Here is a 15210-nt window from a genome sequence, read left to right on the forward strand (position 1 = left end):
TCTGGAATAAAGACCTCCACCTGTCATTATTGAAAGAGATTGTGATATCTCACATCTCAAAATAAGGCTACTTAATGTTAGATCCCTCACTTCCAAGGCAGTTATAGTCAATGAACTAATCACTGATCAAAACCTTGATGTGATTGGCCTGACTGAAACATAGTTTAAGCCTGATGAAAATTACTGTGTTAAATGAGGCTTCTCCTCCTGGTTATATTAGTAACCATATCGCCTGCGCATCCTACAAAGGCGGAGGTGTTGATAACATTTACGATAGAACATTTCAATTACCCCCCCCGAAAAAACGACTGCATTTTGTTATATAAATAATCTAATATCGAGCATTACTAGCAGGCCAACGCTCTGGTTAAACCGGATGTCCTCAGATAACTCTGGGCCGTGTCCTCAGTCAAGTTTAGAGCCTACGTGTAATAACATGATTATCCGAAGGACACACAGCTGCCATCACGCAAATATACTCCCCTGTAAACTACAAAGAACATCCTGCAACACTAACGAGCTTAGAGTGCCAAACTATCTCACTGACATTGACCCTTGCATGCACTCCTGCAAAGACAGGAAACACCTGAGCCTAAAGCAGACATTACCAGTCCCTAAATCCACACTTCCTTGACACACATACATTTCATGAGCACTGTACACTCACACTCTACCCCCCCCTACTGGACGGGTGCCAAGAGCAGAGGACTCTGCTGTGCACCAATGGGGCTCCTGCTCTGGCTATGGCAGGCCCGCCTCCAACTCTTCAGGACCAGTCAGAAGACCAACACGACGAGACTCCACCTACATTATTCTGTGTATACATTCTGCTGTAAACTCTGGCTGAGGGGCCTAATTATTCTGACTCCTCACAGAGCAAAATGCTTAGGTCCGTGCACGGTGCAGGACAAGATATCTCTGACTTTAAATAAACTGCCTTTTTCTACATCTGATTCCACTCTGTCCAGCGTCCATGATTTGGTCTCGCCCTCCTGTATTTGAACATCAACAATTTTCATATTTTGAGCTTCTAGTCATGTAATCTATGCAGCCTACTCAATCACTGTTTATAGCTACTGTTTACAGGCCTCCTGGGCCATATACAGCATTCCTCACTGAGTTCCCTGAATTCATATCGGACCTTGTAGTCATAGCAGATAATATTCAAATTTTTGGTGACTTTAATATTCACATGGAGAAGTCCACAGACCCACTCCAAAAGGCTTTCGGAGCCATCATCGACTCAGTGGGTTTTGTCCAACATGTCTCTGGACTTACTCACTGCCACAGTCATACTCTGGACCTAGTTTTGTCCCGTGGAATAAATATTGTGGATTTTAATGTTTTTCCTCATAATCCTGGACTATCGGACCACCATTTTATTACGTTTGCAATTGCAACAAATAATCTCTTCAGACTTCAACCAAGGAACATCAAAAGCTGTGCTAAAAATTCTCAGACAACCCAAAGATTCCTAGATGCCCTTCCAGACTCCCTTCATCTACCCAAGGATGTCGGAGTACAACAATCAGTTAACCACCTAACTGAGGAACTCAAATTATCCTTGCGTAATACCCTAGATGCAGTCGCACCCCTAAAAGCAAAAAGCATTTGTCATAAGAAACTAGCTCCCTGGTATACAGAAAATACCCGAGCTCTGAATCAAGCTTACAGAAAATTGGAACGGAAATGGCGCCACACCAAACTGGAAGTCTTCCGACTTTGTAGATGTCTCTAGCTGTTTCTAGCTGTGTGTAGCTGTCTCTAGTCGTCTCTAGCTGTGTGTGGCTATCTCTAGCTGTCTCTAGCTGGGTGTAGCTGTCTGTTGCTGTCTCTAGCTGTGTGTAGCCATCTCTAGCTGTCTCTAGCTGTGTGTAGCTGTCTCTAGTTGTCTCTAGCTGTGTGTAGCTATCTCTAGCTGTCTCTAGCTGTGTGTAGCCATCTCTAGCTGTCTCTAGCTGTGTGTAGCTGTCTCTAGTTGTCTCTAGCTGTGTGTAGCTGTCTCTAGCTGTCTCTAGCTGTCTCTAGCTGTGTGTAGCTGTCTCTAGCTGTGTGTAGATGTCTCTAGCTGTGTGTAGATGTCTCTAGCTGTGTGTAGCTGTCTCTAGCTGTGTGTAGATGTCTAGCTGTGTGTAGCTGTCTCTAGCTGTGTGTAGATGTCTCTAGCTGTGTGTAGCTGTCTCTAGCTGTGTGTAGATGTCTCTAGCTGTGTGTAGATGTCTCTAGCTGTGTGTAGCTGTCTCTAGCTGTGTGTAGATGTCTAGCTGTGTGTAGCTGTCTCTAGCTGTGTATAGCTGTCTCTAGCTATCTCTAGCTGTGTATGATGTGTATCTTGCTGTCTCTAGCTGTGTGTAGCTGTCTAGCTGTCTCTAGCTGTGTGTAGCTGTCTAGCTGTCTCTAGCTGTCTAGCTGTGTGTAGCTGTTTCTAGCTGTCTGTAGCTGTGTGTAGCTGCCTCTAGATGTCTGTAGCTGTCTCTAGCTGTGTGTAGCTGTCTCTAGCTGTGTGTAGCTGTCTCTAGATGTCTCTAGCTGTGTGTAGCTGTCTCTAGCTGTGTGTAGCTGTCTCTAGCTGTGAGTAGCTGTCTCTAGCTGTGTATAGCTGTCTCTAGCTGTGTGTAGCGTTGTGTAACTGTCTCTAGCTGTGTGTAGCTGTCTCTAGCTGTGTGTAGCTGTCTCTAGCTGTGTGTAGCTGTCTCTAGCTGTGTGTAGCTGTTTGTAGATTTCTCTAGCTGTGTGTAGCTGTCTCTAGCTGTGTGTAGCTGTGTGTAGCTGTCTCTAGCTGTGTGTAGCTGTCTCTAGCTGTCTCTAGCTGTGTGAAGCTGTGTATAGCTGTATATTGCTGTCTCTAGCTGTGTATAGCTGTCTCTAGCTGTGTGTAGATGTCTCTAGCTGTATGTAGCTATCTGGCTGTGTGTAGATGTGTATCTTGCTGTCTCTAGCTGTGTGTAGCTGTCTAGCTGTGTGTAGCTTTCTCTAGTTGTGTGTAGCTTTCTCTAGCTGTGTGTAGCTATCTCTAGAGGTGTGTAGCTTTCTCTAGCTGTGTGTAGCTATCTCTAGAGGTGTGTAGCTCTTCTCTAGCTGTCTCTAGCTGTGTATAGATGTGTATCTTGCTGTGTATAGCTGTGTGTGGCTGTGTGTAGCTATCTATAGCTGTGTGTAGCTGTTTGTAGAGACACCCTGGACCCAAACTGTTACAGACCTATATCCATCCTGCCCTGCCTATCTAAGGTCTTCGAAAGCCAAGTCAACAAACAGGTCACTGACCATCTCGAATCCCACCGTACCTTCTCCGCTGTGCAATCTGGTTTCCGAGCCGGTCACGGGTGCACCTCAGCAACACTCAAGGTACTAAACGATATCATAACCGCCATCGATAAAAGACAGTACTGTGCAGCCGTCTTCATTGACCTTGCCAAGGCTTTCGACTCTGTCAATCACCATATTCTTATCGGCAGACTCAGTAGCCTCGGTTTTCGGATGACTGCCTTGCCTGGTTCACCAATTACTTTGCAGACAGAGTTCAGTGTGTCAAATCGGAGGGCATGCTGTCCGGTCCTCTGGCAGTCTCTATGGGGGTGCCACAGGGTTCAATTCTCGGGCCGACTCTTTTCTCTGTATATATCAATGATGTTGCTCTTGCTGCGGGCGATTCCCTGATCCACCTCTACGCAGACGACACCATTCTATATACTTTCGGCCCGTCATTGGACACTGTGCTATCTAACCTCCAAACAAGCTTCAATGCCATACAACACTCCTTCCGTGGCCTCCAACTGCTCTTAAACGCTAGTAAAACCAAATGCATGCTTTTCAACCGATCGCTGCCTGCACCCGCATGCCCGACTAGCATCACCACCCTGGATGGTTCCGACCTTGAATATGTGGACATCTATAAGTACCTAGGTGTCTGGCTAGACTGCAAACTCTCCTTCCAGACTCATATCAAACATCTCCAATCGAAAATCAAATCAAGAGTCGGCTTTCTATTCCGCAACAAAGCCTCCTTCACTCACGCCGCCAAGCTTACCCTAGTAAAACTGACTATCCTTCCGATCCTCGACTTCGGCAATGTCATCTACAAAATGGCTTCCAACACTCTACTCAGCAAACTGGATGCAGTCTATCACAGTGCCATCCGTTTTGTCACTAAAGCACCTTATACCACCCACCACTGCGACCTGTATGCTCTAGTCGGCTGGCCCTCGTTACATATTCGTCGCCAGACCCACTGGCTCCAGGTCATCTACAAGTCCATGCTAGGTAAAGCTCCGCCTTATCTCAGTTCACTGGTCACGATGGCAACACCCATCCGTAGCACGCGCTCCAGCAGGTGTATCTCACTGATCATCCCTAAAGCCAACACCTCATTTGGCCGCCTTTCGTTCCAGTACTCTGCTGCCTGTGACTGGAACGAATTGCAAAATCACTGAAGTTGGAGACTTATCTCCCTCACCAACTTCAAACATCAGCTATCTGAGCAGCTAACCGATCGCTGCTGCTGTACATAGTCTATTGGTAAATAGCCCACCCATTTTCACCTACCTCATCCCCATACTGTTTTTATTTATTTACTTGCTCTTTTGCACACCAATATCTCTACCTGTACATGACCATCTGATCATTTATCACTCCAGTGTTAATCTGCAAAATTGTAATTATTCGCCTACCTCATGCCTTTTGCACACATTGTATATAGACTCCCCCCTTTGTTTTCTACTGTGTTATTGACTTGTTAATTGTTTATTCCATGTGTAACTCTGTGTTGTCTGCTCACACTGCTATGCTTTATCTTGGCCAGGTCGCAGTTGTAAATGAGAACTTGTTCTCAACTGGCCTACCTGGTTAATTAAATAAAGGTGAAATATATATATTTTTTTAAGTAGCTATCTATAGCTGTGTGTAGCTGTTTGTAGCTGTCACTAGCAGTGTATAGCTGTATTGTAACGGTTTTCATATAGTGAAGGAGAGTCGGACCAAACTGCAGCGTGTCGATTGCGATCCATGTTTATTTAAACAAACGTAAACACGACTAAACACGAACACTACAAACAATAAACGAAACGAAAACCGAAAACAGCCTATACTTGTGTCAACTAACATCAAACAAGGACATCAAGACACTCAGGACAATCACCCACGACAAACTCAAAGAATATGGCTGCCTAAATATGGTTCCCAATCAGAGACAACGATAAGCACCTGCCTCTGATTGAGAACCACTCCAGACAGCCATAGACCTTGCTAGACAACCCACTAAGCTACAATCCCAATACCACCACCAAAACCCCAAGACAAACACACCACAATTACAAAAACCCCATGCCACACCCTGGCCTGACCAAATACATAAAGATAAACACAAAATACTTTGACCAGGGCGTGACAGAACCCCCCCCCTAAGGTGCGGACTCCCGGACTCCAAAACAATAGGGAGGGTCCGGGTGGGCGTCTGTCCATGGTGGCGGCTCCGGCGCGGGACGTGGACCCCACTCCTTTAATGTCTTAGTCCCCTCTCCCTTCGTCCCTGGATAGTCCACCCTCGCCGCCGACCATGGCCTAGTAGTCCTCACCCAGAACCCCACTGGACTGAGGAGCAGATCGGGACTGAAGGACAGCTCGGGACCGAGGCAGCTCGGGGCTAAGGTGAAGCTCGGGAGTGAGAGAAAGCTCAGGAGTGAGAGAAAGCTCTGGAGTGAGAGGAAGCTCAGGAGTGAGAGGAAGCTCAGGAGTGAGAGGAAGCTCAGGAGTGAGAGGAAGCTCAGGCAGGTAGATAGATCTACCAGCTCCTGGCTGGCTGGTGGTTTCAGCAGATCCTGGCTGACTGGCAGATCCTGGCTGACTGGCAGATCTGGAAGAGTCTGGTTGACTGGCAGATCTGGAAGAGTCTGGTTGACTGGCAGATCTGGAAGAGTCTGGTTGACTGGCAGATCTGGAAGAGTCTGGTTGACTGGCAGATCTGGAAGAGTCTGGTTGACTGGCAGATCTGGAAGAGTCTGGTTGACTGGCAGATCTGGAAGAGTCTGGCTGACTGGCAAATCTGGAAGAGTCTGGCTGACTGGCAGATCTGGAAGAGTCTGGCTGACTGGCAGATCTGGCGGCGCTGGGCAGACTGGCGGCGCTGGGCAGACTGGCGGCGCTGGGCAGACTGGCGGCGCTGGGCAGACTGGCGGCGCTGGGCAGACTGGCGGTGCTGGGCAGACTGGCGGCGCTGGGCAGACTGGCGGCGCTGGGCAGACTGACGACGCTGGGCAGACTGACGACGCTGGGCAGACTGGCGGTGCTGGGCAGACTGGCGGTGCTGGGCAGACTGGCGATGCTGGGCAGACTGGCGATGCTGGGCAGACTGGCGGCGCTGGGCAGACTGGCGACGCTGGGCAGACTGGGGGCACTGGCGGCGCTGGGCAGACTGGCGGCACTAGCTGCTCCATATAGGCTGACAGCTCTGGCGGCTTCTTACAGACTGACCGCTCTGGCGGCTCCGTGCTGACTGGCAGCTCCTTGCAGACTGGCAGCTCCTTACAGACTGACAGCTCCGTGCAGACTGACAGCTCCGTGCAGACTGACAGCTCCTTGCAGACTGGCAGCTCCTTGCAGACTGGCAGCTCCATGCAGACTGGCAGCTCCATGCAGACTGGCTTGTCTATGCAGACTGACAGCTCTGGCTGCTTCATGCAGACTGACAGCTCTGGCTGCTCCATGTAGACTGGCTGCTTCATGCAGACTGGCAGCTCGGGCTGCTTCATGTAGACTGACAGCTCTGGCTGCTCCATACGGACTGACAGCTCTGGCTGCTCCATGTAGACTGGCTGCTTCATGCAGACTGGCAGCTCTGGCTGCGCTGAACAGGCGGGAGACCCCTGCAGCGCTGTGTCGGAGGAAGGCTCTGGCTGCGCTGAACAGGCGGGAGACTCCGGCAGCGCTGGAGATGAGGAAAGCTCTAACAGCGCTAGATAGGCGGGAGACTCCGGCAGCGCAGGTGATGAGGAAAGCTCTAACAGCGCTAGATAGGCGGAGACTCCGGCAGCGCAGGAGAGGAGAAAGGCTCCGACAGCGCTGGAGAAGCGAGCCGCACTGTAGGCCTGATGCGTGGTGCTGGTACTGGTGGTACTGGACCGAGGACACGCACAGGAAGCCTGGTGCGGGGAGCTGCTACCGGAGGGCTGGGGTGTGGAGGTGGTACTGGATAGACCGGACCGTGCAGGCGCACTGGAGCTCTTGAGCACCGAGCCTGCCCAACCTTACCTGGCTCGATGCCCACTCTAGCCCGGCCGATACGAGGAGCTGGAATATACCGAACCGGGCTGTGCACCCGCACTGGAGACACCATGCGCTCCACAGCATAACACGGTGCCTGCCCGGTCTCTCCAGCCCCCCGGTAAGCACAGGGAGTTTGCGCAGGTCTCCTACCTGGCATAGCCATACTCCCTGTAAGCCCCCCCCCAAGAAATTTTTGGGGCTGACTCCCGGGCTTTCTTGCCAACCGTGTTCCCTCGTATCGCCGGCTCCTCTCTCCGGCTGCCTCTGCTCTCCTAAGTGCCTCCACCTGTTCCCATGGAAGGCGATCCCTTCCCGCCAGGATCTCCTCCCATGTGTAGCAACCCTTGCCATCCAATATATCGTCCCATGTCCAATCCTCATTGCGCCGCTGTTGCTGCCTTTGTTGCCTCTCCTCTTTCGGCTGCTCCTGCCTGTTGACACGCCGCTTGGTCCGTTGGTGGTGGGTGATTCTGTAACGGTTTTCATATAGTGAAGGAGAGTCGGACCAAACTGCAGCGTGTCGATTGCGATCCATGTTTATTTAAACAAACGTAAACACGACTAAACACGAACACTACAAACAATAAACGAAACGAAAACCGAAAACAGCCTATACTTGTGTCAACTAACATCAAACAAGGACATCAAGACACTCAGGACAATCACCCACGACAAACTCAAAGAATATGGCTGCCTAAATATGGTTCCCAATCAGAGACAACGATAAGCACCTGCCTCTGATTGAGAACCACTCCAGACAGCCATAGACCTTGCTAGACAACCCACTAAGCTACAATCCCAATACCACCACCAAAACCCCAAGACAAACACACCACAATTACAAAAACCCCATGCCACACCCTGGCCTGACCAAATACATAAAGATAAACACAAAATACTTTGACCAGGGCGTGACATGTATATTGCTGTGTGTAGCTGTGTATAGCTGTGTGTAGCTATCTCTAGCTGTGTGCAGCTGTCTCTAGCTGTGTGTAGCTGTTTGTAGATATCTCTAGCTGTGTGTAGCTATCTCTAGCTGTGTGTAGCTGTCTCTATCTGTGTGTAGCTGTGTCTAGCTGCCACTAGCTGTCTCTAGCTGTGTGTAGCTGTCTCTAGCTGTTTCTAGCTGTCTCTAGATGTGTGTAGCTATCTATAGCTGTGTGTAGCTGTTTGTAGAGACACCCTGGACCCAAACTGTTACAGACCTATATCCATCCTGCCCTGCCTATCTAAGGTCTTCGAAAGCCAAGTCAACAAACAGGTCACTGACCATCTCGAATCCCACCGTACCTTCTCCGCTGTGCAATCTGGTTTCCGAGCCGGTCACGGGTGCACCTCAGCAACACTCAAGGTACTAAACGATATCATAACCGCCATCGATAAAAGACAGTACTGTGCAGCCGTCTTCATTGACCTTGCCAAGGCTTTCGACTCTGTCAATCACCATATTCTTATCGGCAGACTCAGTAGCCTCGGTTTTCGGATGACTGCCTTGCCTGGTTCACCAATTACTTTGCAGACAGAGTTCAGTGTGTCAAATCGGAGGGCATGCTGTCCGGTCCTCTGGCAGTCTCTATGGGGGTGCCACAGGGTTCAATTCTCGGGCCGACTCTTTTCTCTGTATATATCAATGATGTTGCTCTTGCTGCGGGCGATTCCCTGATCCACCTCTACGCAGACGACACCATTCTATATACTTTCGGCCCGTCATTGGACACTGTGCTATCTAACCTCCAAACAAGCTTCAATGCCATACAACACTCCTTCCGTGGCCTCCAACTGCTCTTAAACGCTAGTAAAACCAAATGCATGCTTTTCAACCGATCGCTGCCTGCACCCGCATGCCCGACTAGCATCACCACCCTGGATGGTTCCGACCTTGAATATGTGGACATCTATAAGTACCTAGGTGTCTGGCTAGACTGCAAACTCTCCTTCCAGACTCATATCAAACATCTCCAATCGAAAATCAAATCAAGAGTCGGCTTTCTATTCCGCAACAAAGCCTCCTTCACTCACGCCGCCAAGCTTACCCTAGTAAAACTGACTATCCTTCCGATCCTCGACTTCGGCAATGTCATCTACAAAATGGCTTCCAACACTCTACTCAGCAAACTGGATGCAGTCTATCACAGTGCCATCCGTTTTGTCACTAAAGCACCTTATACCACCCACCACTGCGACCTGTATGCTCTAGTCGGCTGGCCCTCGTTACATATTCGTCGCCAGACCCACTGGCTCCAGGTCATCTACAAGTCCATGCTAGGTAAAGCTCTGCCTTATCTCAGTTCACTGGTCACGATGGCAACACCCATCCGTAGCACGCGCTCCAGCAGGTGTATCTCACTGATCATCCCTAAAGCCAACACCTCATTTGGCCGCCTTTCGTTCCAGTACTCTGCTGCCTGTGACTGGGAACGAATTGCAAAAATCACTGAAGTTGGAGACTTTTATCTCCCTCACCAACTTCAAACATCAGCTATCTGAGCAGCTAACCGATCGCTGCTGCTGTACATAGTCTATTGGTAAATAGCCCACCCATTTTCACCTACCTCATCCCCATACTGTTTTTATTTATTTACTTGCTCTTTTGCACACCAATATCTCTACCTGTACATGACCATCTGATCATTTATCACTCCAGTGTTAATCTGCAAAATTGTAATTATTCGCCTACCTCATGCCTTTTGCACACATTGTATATAGACTCCCCCCTTTGTTTTCTACTGTGTTATTGACTTGTTAATTGTTTATTCCATGTGTAACTCTGTGTTGTCTGCTCACACTGCTATGCTTTATCTTGGCCAGGTCGCAGTTGTAAATGAGAACTTGTTCTCAACTGGCCTACCTGGTTAATTAAATAAAGGTGAAATATATATATTTTTTTAAGTAGCTATCTATAGCTGTGTGTAGCTGTTTGTAGCTGTCACTAGCAGTGTATAGCTGTATTGTAACGGTTTTCATATAGTGAAGGAGAGTCGGACCAAACTGCAGCGTGTCGATTGCGATCCATGTTTATTTAAACAAACGTAAACACGACTAAACACGAACACTACAAACAATAAACGAAACGAAAACCGAAAACAGCCTATACTTGTGTCAACTAACATCAAACAAGGACATCAAGACACTCAGGACAATCACCCACGACAAACTCAAAGAATATGGCTGCCTAAATATGGTTCCCAATCAGAGACAACGATAAGCACCTGCCTCTGATTGAGAACCACTCCAGACAGCCATAGACCTTGCTAGACAACCCACTAAGCTACAATCCCAATACCACCACCAAAACCCCAAGACAAACACACCACAATTACAAAAACCCCATGCCACACCCTGGCCTGACCAAATACATAAAGATAAACACAAAATACTTTGACCAGGGCGTGACAGAACCCCCCCCCTAAGGTGCGGACTCCCGGACTCCAAAACAATAGGGAGGGTCCGGGTGGGCGTCTGTCCATGGTGGCGGCTCCGGCGCGGGACGTGGACCCCACTCCTTTAATGTCTTAGTCCCCTCTCCCTTCGTCCCTGGATAGTCCACCCTCGCCGCCGACCATGGCCTAGTAGTCCTCACCCAGAACCCCACTGGACTGAGGAGCAGATCGGGACTGAAGGACAGCTCGGGACCGAGGCAGCTCGGGACTAAGGTGAAGCTCGGGAGTGAGAGAAAGCTCAGGAGTGAGAGAAAGCTCTGGAGTGAGAGGAAGCTCAGGAGTGAGAGGAAGCTCAGGAGTGAGAGGAAGCTCAGGAGTGAGAGGAAGCTCAGGCAGGTAGATAGATCTACCAGCTCCTGGCTGGCTGGTGGTTTCAGCAGATCCTGGCTGACTGGCAGATCCTGGCTGACTGGCAGATCTGGAAGAGTCTGGTTGACTGGCAGATCTGGAAGAGTCTGGTTGACTGGCAGATCTGGAAGAGTCTGGTTGACTGGCAGATCTGGAAGAGTCTGGTTGACTGGCAGATCTGGAAGAGTCTGGTTGACTGGCAGATCTGGAAGAGTCTGGTTGACTGACAGATCTGGAAGAGTCTGGCTGACTGGCAAATCTGGAAGAGTCTGGCTGACTGGCAGATCTGGAAGAGTCTGGCTGACTGGCAGATCTGGCGGCGCTGGGCAGACTGGCGGCGCTGGGCAGACTGGCGGCGCTGGGCAGACTGGCGGCGCTGGGCAGACTGGCGGCGCTGGGCAGACTGGCGGCGCTGGGCAGACTGGCGGCGCTGGGCAGACTGGCGGCGCTGGGCAGACTGACGACGCTGGGCAGACTGACGACGCTGGGCAGACTGGCGGTGCTGGGCAGACTGGCGGTGCTGGGCAGACTGGCGATGCTGGGCAGACTGGCGATGCTGGGCAGACTGACGGCGCTGGGCAGACTGGCGACGCTGGGCAGACTGGGGGCACTGGCGGCGCTGGGCAGACTGGCGGCACTAGCTGCTCCATATAGGCTGACAGCTCTGGCGGCTTCTTACAGACTGACCGCTCTGGCGGCTCCGTGCTGACTGGCAGCTCCTTGCAGACTGGCAGCTCCTTACAGACTGACAGCTCCGTGCAGACTGACAGCTCCGTGCAGACTGACAGCTCCTTGCAGACTGGCAGCTCCTTGCAGACTGGCAGCTCCATGCAGACTGGCAGCTCCATGCAGACTGGCTTGTCTATGCAGACTGACAGCTCTGGCTGCTTCATGCAGACTGACAGCTCTGGCTGCTCCATGTAGACTGGCTGCTTCATGCAGACTGGCAGCTCGGGCTGCTTCATGTAGACTGACAGCTCTGGCTGCTCCATACGGACTGACAGCTCTGGCTGCTCCATGTAGACTGGCTGCTTCATGCAGACTGGCAGCTCTGGCTGCGCTGAACAGGCGGGAGACCCCTGCAGCGCTGTGTCGGAGGAAGGCTCTGGCTGCGCTGAACAGGCGGGAGACTCCGGCAGCGCTGGAGATGAGGAAAGCTCTAACAGCGCTAGATAGGCGGGAGACTCCGGCAGCGCTGGAGATGAGGAAAGCTCTAACAGCGCTAGATAGGTGGGAGACTCCGGCAGCGCAGGAGAGGAGAAAGGCTCCGACAGCGCTGGAGAGGCGAGCCGCACTGTAGGCCTGATGCGTGGTGCTGGTACTGGTGGTACTGGACCGAGGACACGCACAGGAAGCCTGGTGCGGGGAGCTGCTACCGGAGGGCTGGGGTGTGGAGGTGGTACTGGATAGACCGGACCGTGCAGGCGCACTGGAGCTCTTGAGCACAGAGCCTGCCCAACCTACCTGGCTCGATGCCCACTCTAGCCCGGCCGATACGAGGAGCTGGAATATACCGAACCGGGCTGTGCACCCGCACTGGAGACACCATGCGCTCCACAGCATAACACGGTGCCTGCCCGGTCTCTCCAGCCCCCCGGTAAGCACAGGGAGTTTGCGCAGGTCTCCTACCTGGCATAGCCATACTCCCTGTAAGCCCCCCCCCAAGAAATTTTTGGGGCTGACTCCCGGGCTTTCTTGCCAACCGTGTTCCCTCGTATCGCCGGCTCCTCTCTCCGGCTGCCTCTGCTCTCCTAAGTGCCTCCACCTGTTCCCATGGAAGGCGATCCCTTCCCGCCAGGATCTCCTCCCATGTGTAGCAACCCTTGCCATCCAATATATCGTCCCATGTCCAATCCTCATTGCGCCGCTGTTGCTGCCTTTGTTGCCTCTCCTCTTTCGGCTGCTCCTGCCTGTTGACACGCCGCTTGGTCCGTTGGTGGTGGGTGATTCTGTAACGGTTTTCATATAGTGAAGGAGAGTCGGACCAAACTGCAGCGTGTCGATTGCGATCCATGTTTATTTAAACAAACGTAAACACGACTAAACACGAACACTACAAACAATAAACTAAACGAAAACCGAAAACAGCCTATACTTGTGTCAACTAACATCAAACAAGGACATCAAGACACTCAGGACAATCACCCACGACAAACTCAAAGAATATGGCTGCCTAAATATGGTTCCCAATCAGAGACAACGATAAGCACCTGCCTCTGATTGAGAACCACTCCAGACAGCCATAGACCTTGCTAGACAACCCACTAAGCTACAATCCCAATACCACCACCAAAACCCCAAGACAAACACACCACAATTACAAAAACCCCATGCCACACCCTGGCCTGACCAAATACATAAAGATAAACACAAAATACTTTGACCAGGGCGTGACATGTATATTGCTGTGTGTAGCTGTGTATAGCTGTGTGTAGCTATCTCTAGCTGTGTGCAGCTGTCTCTAGCTGTGTGTAGCTGTTTGTAGATATCTCTAGCTGTGTGTAGCTATCTCTAGCTGTGTGTAGCTGTCTCTATCTGTGTGTAGCTGTGTCTAGCTGCCACTAGCTGTCTCTAGCTGTGTGTAGCTGTCTCTAGCTGTTTCTAGCTGTCTCTAGATGTGTGTAGCTATCTATAGCTGTGTGTAGCTGTTTGTAGCTGTCTCTAGATCTGTGTAGCTATCTATAGCTGTGTGTAGCTGTTTGTAGCTGTCCCTAGCAGTGTATAGCTGTATATTGCTGTCTCTAGCTGTGTGTAGCTGTGTATAGCTGTGTGTAGCTATCTCTAGCTGTGTGTAGCTGTGTATAGCTGTGTGTAGCTATCTCTAGCTGTGTGTAGCTGTCTCTAGCTGTGTGTAGCTATCTCTAGCTGTGTGTAGCTGTGTATAGCTGTGTGTAGCTATCTCTAGCTGTGTGTAGCTGTGTATAGCTGTGTGTAGCTGTCTCTAGCTGTGTGTAGCTGTCTCTAGCTGTGTGTAGCTGTCTCTAGCTGTGTGTAGCTGTTTGTAGATATCTCTAGCTGTGTGTAGCTGTGTATAGCTGTGTGTAGCTGTTTCTAGCTGTGTGTAGCTGTTTCTAGCTGTGTGTAGCTGTTTGTAGATTTCTCTAGCTGTGTGTAGCTGTGTATAGCTGTGTGTAGCTGTCTCTAGCTGTGTGTAGCTGTCTCTAGCTGTGTGTAGCTGTTTGTAGATATCTCTAGCTGTGTGTAGCTGTGTATAGCTGTGTGTAGCTGTCTCTAGCTGTGTGTAGCTGTCTCTAGCTGTGTGTAGCTGTTTGTAGATATCTCTAGCTGTGTGTAGCTATCTATAGCTGTGTGTAGCTGTTTGTAGCTGTCTCTAGATCTGTGTAGCTATCTATAGCTGTGTGTAGCTGTTTGTAGCTGTCCCTAGCAGTGTATAGCTGTAGATTGCTGTCTCTAGCTGTGTGTAGCTGTGTATAGCTGTGTGTAGCTATCTCTAGCTGTGTGTAGCTGTCATAATATAATAGAGACTGTATATCTAGCTGGTCTGTCATAATATAATAGAGACAGTAGATCTAGCTGGTCTGTCATAATATAATAGAGACAGTAGATCTAGCTGGTCTGTCATAATATAATAGAGACAGTAAATCTAGCTGGTCTTTCGTAGTATAATAAATAGAGTAGATCTAGCTGGTCTGCTATAATATAATAGAGACAGTAGATCTAGCTGGTCTGTCATAATATAAAATAGACAGTGTATCTAGCTGGTCTGTCATAATATAATAGAGACAGTAGATCTAGCTGGTATGTCATCAAATAGCAGAGACAGTAGATCTAGCTGGTCTGTCATAGTATAATAGAGACAGTATACCTAGCTGGTCTGTCATAATATAAAATAGACAGTAGATCTAGCTGGTCTGTCATAATATAATAGAGACAGTAGATCTAGCTGGTCTGTCATTGTATAATAGAGACAGTAGATCTAGCTGGTCTGTCATAATATAAAATAGACAGTGGATCTAGCTGGTCTGTCATAATATAATAGAGACAGTAGATCTAGCTGGTCTGTCATAATATAATAGAGACAGTAGATCTAGCTGGTCTGTCATAATATAATAGAGACAGTAGATCTAGCTGGTCTGTCATATTATAATAGAGACAGTAGATCTAGCTGGTCAGTCATAATACAATAGAGACTGTATCTAGCTGG

The sequence above is a fragment of the Oncorhynchus tshawytscha genome, linkage group LG11 (assembly GCF_018296145.1).
Source record: "Oncorhynchus tshawytscha isolate Ot180627B linkage group LG11, Otsh_v2.0, whole genome shotgun sequence".
Lineage (NCBI taxonomy): Eukaryota > Metazoa > Chordata > Actinopteri > Salmoniformes > Salmonidae > Oncorhynchus > Oncorhynchus tshawytscha.